The sequence below is a fragment of the Pteropus alecto genome, unplaced genomic scaffold (assembly GCF_000325575.1).
Source record: "Pteropus alecto unplaced genomic scaffold, ASM32557v1 scaffold87, whole genome shotgun sequence".
NCBI classification, from domain to species: domain Eukaryota; kingdom Metazoa; phylum Chordata; class Mammalia; order Chiroptera; family Pteropodidae; genus Pteropus; species Pteropus alecto.
Window position 1 is genome coordinate 19209087 of NW_006443225.1, and position 6101 is coordinate 19215187.

The 6101-nt window shown below is 47.0% G+C and overlaps 1 protein-coding gene across 1 annotated transcript in view; it reads right to left on the minus strand.

Annotated features, from left to right (window-relative positions):
• The window catches only part of ZNF704 (zinc finger protein 704), a gene marked incomplete at its 3' end in the record, with an annotated part of 90990 nt that extends 85358 nt beyond the window's left edge, over positions 1-5632 (minus strand). The window contains exon 1 of the mRNA XM_025041163.1: positions 5294-5632. The remainder of the gene's footprint in view (positions 1-5293) is intronic.
• Positions 5633-6101: the final 469 nt, after the last annotated feature.

Below are 6101 nucleotides of genomic sequence, written 5' to 3' on the forward strand. Positions count from 1 at the left end.
TGAACCATTTACCGCCAAACTTCAAATGACTTGAAATGCATTAAGCACCTGTCTGTGCACGTATCCTGTTTGGAGCTTTTCAACATGAATGTGATTATACGTATTGCTTTGCAACTTGTTTTTTTGAATACAATGAATTTTGAACATTATAACATTGCACGAGATTGTATTTTAAATGCGTCTCTTCTTGACAGATATTGAGGTAGTTTTCAACTTCTCATCATTAAAAATAATGCCACGATGAACATGCTCGTGGATGTATGCTTATACCCTAACGCCCTTGTGCAAACATATTTGTAGGAAAAATTCCTGGAGGGTGGAATTGTTGAATCAAACATCCAAAATTTCCTCCCTGGGTAAGCGCGGCGTGGGGCGCCAGGCAGCGGGCATTCTATGAACCACTGAAAGAAAGATGCCAGCTCATATCCATGCTCTGAGAGGGACACATTAGTTCGCGGTGTATCAGGAGAAAGGCACGCCGCGGACGGACAAGGTAGGCATGACCTCACCGCATCCGGAAAGCAGTGCTGTTTGCTAGAGAGCCACACACCTGAGGGGCTGAGACGAAATGCGCCCGACCATCTCTCCTCCCTCCTTCTGTAAGTGAACACGCGCGTAGACATGCACAGACACACGTGACTTTCACGTCGTGAGATTATGGGAGACTTTTTCCCTTTTTCGAGGTGTTCAGATGTAAAAGAATTAACATAAAGAGATGGTTTTTAAATGAGATTTACCAAAACTGATGAGGAACAATGCTCCGTGCTGGTCAAAATACAAGGGAGCTGGCACTGTCGCCCACATGGGGTCGGAGGGGGCCGGGAAAAGGGAGCGCATTTCATTGTGTGCCCCTTGGTGTTAGCAATTTGACTTCTCAGGAGAAAAAAGAGAACGGCAGAGGAGGAGATTTAGCACAGAACTTCTTATACTATTATAAAAATGCACATTCTCTAAATAGCCATCGATAAATTTGAGGTCAACTATGCACAGATAAAATGTATGGTTAAAAACAAAGACATATTTCTGTATTTCTTGAAATGGAAAGACATTTAATGCATTAATTGAAAAAAAAAAGGAAATCGAAATGAATATATGTAATATGATCTCAGGGAGGAGGGATGTCTATCTATAAAGAGAGAAAAAATTATGAAAGGACATTTCGCGATGTTAAGGATGGTTTTCCTTGGGAGGAGATTTATAGGCCGAGTTTGCTTTCTATCTTGTTTGTAATTTTTACAATGTTTGTGTCTAGTCTGGTATTTTAAAACCTATGTTTGTGTATAGTTTGGTATTTTAAAACCTACGAAGTTATTCTGTTATGAAAATATACACCATTTTTACACAATTAAGTTTCTCAAGAATCTGGCATTTATAAAATGAATCGTTTTCTTCTCCCAGCTCCCAGTTATTAGCATCTATGCACATATTAGAGGTGGAAAACGCATTACTTAAAATCATACACTCGCTTGCACTATTTCCCTGACCACCAGCGCCTCTGCATCATGTAGCAGGTACAGTAAGTGTCACCGACCCCTCCTCCTCCTCGCCCAGCACAGAGAACCCTTCACACGCGCATTACCCAGCGTCATTTCCTGCAAGAGGCAAAGCTTCAGTGTTCAGTTATATGAGAACACTACCAACGACTGAGCTAACTGACAAATAAAACTCAAAGATTTCTTGCAACGAACAGCTTTTGTGTTCCTAGAAGACAAACAGCATCTCTATGTATATGATATACTTGGAACATTTGCAATGTTTTCAACAAGACGTGAACGGTGTCCACTGAAGTCTTGAATTTCTCTAAATGGTGTCCTTCATAAACTGGAGGCCGCTTTCTAAGGCAGGGAGTGAAGGTCATCAGCTTCTCTCCATTCAAAAACATCTGGTTTCCTAGGAGAATTGTAACGGCACCTCGGGAAAGAGCGTGGCTTCTAACAACAGCCCCCTGCCTTGCCCAGCCCCTCGCCCTGTCTGCACTCCAGTGCATTCCAGGCCACCCGAATCCCAACTCCCTCCCCGTGGATGCACAGTAATAAGGTGCCAAAACGCATGTGTCAGCACTCACTCTTGGAAGCTGTCCTCACTTACTCATCTCAAACCAATACGATGTGAGGAGTTGGCTCTGGAGATTAACTGAATTTCCAGGAATAACCTGCAGGAAGCCAACCCATTTGCCTTCTGGGGCTTTCCGTATAGTAAGAAAGTAGTAGACAAATTCTGGAAAAGAGAATGAAATGCGGGCCACAGCAAAAACGTCCCTTGGAGAGTGAGCCGCCGGAGGGCAGTGAATGGCCTGCTGGGCCGGGCAGCCCCCTGGCTCCTGTTTGCGGGGGACACCACGCAGCCCCACCTGACGGCCTTATGAGAGAAGCTCTCCTACTTCAGACGGCGTTTCCCACATCAGGATTCGTTTTAAAAACTTGCTTTCGAAACACATAAATCACGTATGTAGTGACTGATGCCGATGACGTATCGACCGCAGCGTGGAGCACGTATTCAGACCCCAGACGTTAAAGCACATTACGAAAGAAGAAAAGGTTCTATCGGTAATAGGAACAATTGATTTTTTTACTAATTTAAAATATCACCGCTGAGGGTCACGCTCACGCTCAGAGCAGGGTCGGAGTCTCAAGTCCGTCGAGGAGCTATGTCCAAAAGTGGCCGACAGGACTCTGCTCCTCACTTCGGCTAAAGTCCTCAAACCCCACGCAGGGTACGCAGGAAAGCAAGGGGGTGGCAGATCTTCCCAGTCATGACGAAAAGCTGTAGTAGAAACACCAAAAACTTCGGCTTCCACTCGCTAGCCCTTGGTCAGATTATTCCCTTAGCCCTCTGAATCCAGCGAAGTGTTGGTGTTCGTTGTTCTTGTTGTTTTGACTGCTTTATCCTCAGGTGTATTAGTTCTCTAGACCGAGACAGAACAATGGGCTGACGAAAATTGGACCAGGTTTGGTGGCGTGAGCTTGGGGCAGGACCGACTTGAAACCCTGTGTCAAGTTCCGGCACCAGGCCCGCCGACCACACAAGTCCACGCCCCGGAAGGGGTGCTGTTAATGATGGGTTCGCCACGGCAAGGGGTGCTGATGGGTTCGCCACGGCAAGCTTTAACCTGAGATCTTGGCAATTTTACGTTCCACAAGGCGTGACCTGGCTTTGACTGATGACCGATTAATCAGCTGCACATTTTGGATGGAAAGTGATTGCAAAACTCTGGGTGGAAACGACTTGGCTGAAGACTCAAGCCTTCTATTCACATTAGGCAAGGAGAAGGCACGGCTTGGGTCATTTTAAATCGTCTCCAAAAAGCCCTGAATGGAAGCATTCATTGCCGTAAACTCCCAACATCCAATTCAAGCTCGGCAAAGTTTCTGTGCATTTTTCCCAGCCAAACGTAAGGACAGAGGGGAGTCAGTATCCATGTAGGCCGGCGTGTTGGGGGTTAACTTCAGCATAGAGAATTTTGAACTTGTCACAGTAATTAGCATTCCATTTGTTTTATATAAATCAAAGTTTAACTCGACCAATCACATCCAATCTGTGTGAAAATCTTATGGATTTTATCTCCAGTATACACAGAATCCAGTCGCTTTTCGCTACCTCCGTCCACAGCTGCCACCTTGGTCAAGCTGCCATCATCGCTTGCTGGATTCGTACATCTCCTCCCTGGATCCCTGTCTCCATCCTCACACTGCCTTCTCCACCTGGTTCCTCCTCAGTCAGAGCAGCTTTGCCACCTAAAACCAGGCACAGATCCTGCCCCTCTCCGGCCCAGAGCCTCCCGCGCTCCCCACTGCCATCAGACTAAAGCCAAAGTCCTTGCAGTGGCCTCCAAAGCCCCACTTGACCTGGCCCCTCTCTCCTCCCTCCTCCCCCTGCATGCTCCCTCCACTGCCACCTCTCCGCAGACCCTTGCTGGCCTTGCTTCTTCATGAGTTACATATTTCTTTGCCATTGACCTGAGAGTCGAACCAGACTTTAAAACGTGTCTGCTCCAACCACACCACAGTGGTGAGCAGAGAACTTTTTGGTGAGTTGGAGAAGGTAGTTCTGATTCATCCTAATAAAAGGGCAAATCGGTTCTCGGAGAGAATATTGCACAAATTCTCTGGGCACGAACAGGGCCAAGGGGATCCTTTCTCTCCAGAATCTGATCTGGGAGGCCCAGGAATTGATGTCAGTTAGTGCTGGTGGCTGGAAGTGACAGCATGGGTGACCAAGCCAGGCCACATGCGCCTGAGAAAATGGAGGGAACCAGGACAGACCGAGGAGCAGGAGGGCGAAGCAGACTCTGGGGAGAAACGGGAATGGGGGCAGGAGGGTCTCCAGACAGACGGGGGTCTGAGAGCACCCCCCTCCACACACACACACACACACAGACACTTGCGGTCCTCGTCCACGCCTGGGAGCACAGCACAGGCCACTCTGTGCCTGGACACCTTGACCTTCCGTCTCACAATCACAGTGCCCCCCCACGTCACCCCACCTTTCTGTTTTTAACACCTGAGCTGATTTCAACCTCTTGCAACAAAGAGAGTTGGACTAACTAACCCAGTGCCTTGAATTCCTTTGGCTATAGCAACTCGTAAGAATTACAGACATGGCTTTTCGAATTCATCCGTGGTTGCCACGATCCAACCCACTTCTTTAATTTTCAGAGCAGATTAAGAAGTAGATTTTAAATAAAAAAGAATATTGGTTGCTAAGGGTTCTTCCTGAAACATGCATTTCATTTAAAATACAATTTATCTTTCCTTTGAGTGGTAAACAGCAGGTGAAATGAAAAACTAAAGCTGAAAACTAATGAATTCGCATGTTGGCTTGGGTTGTGCACTTAATGCAGAGAGCCAATTACTTTCCCTAGCTGCACAGATGACTAAATAAAATCTGTTAATCCATGCAGCTAGAGTGAATTCGAGAAATTAAACTGCACACACGGGAATAGATTGGTGTATTTGTTTATCGTAAATTTAATTCTTTACCATAAAGGTCCAACTGGCGTATAAGAGAGTAGATAAGGATCTGAGGGAGAACGGTCTCCCTCACCAACGCCCGAGAATGTTGATGATCGACAGCAGACCGGGCTAACCAGCGATAGATGAGTATGGGGGGACATGAAGATAAAAGGGTGCCCGTGGGTGTCAGGCCATTCCCGGGCCTTCCTTCACGCCCTGCTGCCTGCGGATTCAGGCTTGCTCGGCCAGCTATAATAAACACACAAATACGTGTGTGTGTGGGCGCGTGAATGCAAAAATGAATAAATAAATAAGTACGGCGCACCCACACCCACACATACCTCCTCGTGGCTCTGCTCCTCCTAGAACCCCGACTGACGAAATACAGATCTCGGTATAAAATATTTGTGCTTTTCCCTCTAGTGGTCCAGATGCTACGTGGAAGCAGGTTTTGCTCAGGTCTGTGTCCCAGACGCCTGACGTGTGCATGCGAGGCACGGACTGGGCGCTTGACAAGTGTTTCCTTGACTAATGTTATTTGGTGAGGATGACGGTGATGGGTCCAGAACGTTAGAGCCGCAGGGAAGACCTGTAAAATCGGGAGACAGGACTGATGGCGACAGCGCACTCGCAACACTCAGAAGCGTATGGAAGACAATAACGATGCTGATAGTGGCCGTAATAACAACGGCTACCTTTATCGAGCCCCTACTACGTGCAAGGCACTGCGTAAAGATGTCTCCGTACACGCCATTTCACTCCAATCCCGCAAATCCTAAGAGGACGATCTTATTATCCTAGTGAGGAGACTAAGGCACCGAGAAGTCACGCGACTGACCCACGGTCTCCCAGACCTGCCCCTCGTCCCGTCTCTACTGCATACTTCCCGTCAGCAACCGAACACGCTCCAATACTGCTTGTCTTTAAAAAAAAAGAACCCTTGACCTTGATCCTGTCGTTGGTGTAACAGTTGAGTCGTCAGCAGAGATATCTATGTGAGCTGTCTTCACGTCCTACCTACTCACTCTTCCATACTTATTGTAACTGATTTCTACTCCCCGCCGCCCCCCTCCCCCGCCAAAAAACAACAAAAAATCATGCTTTTGCTAGAGTCACAGTGAAGTATAATATATATCGCTAAATTTCATA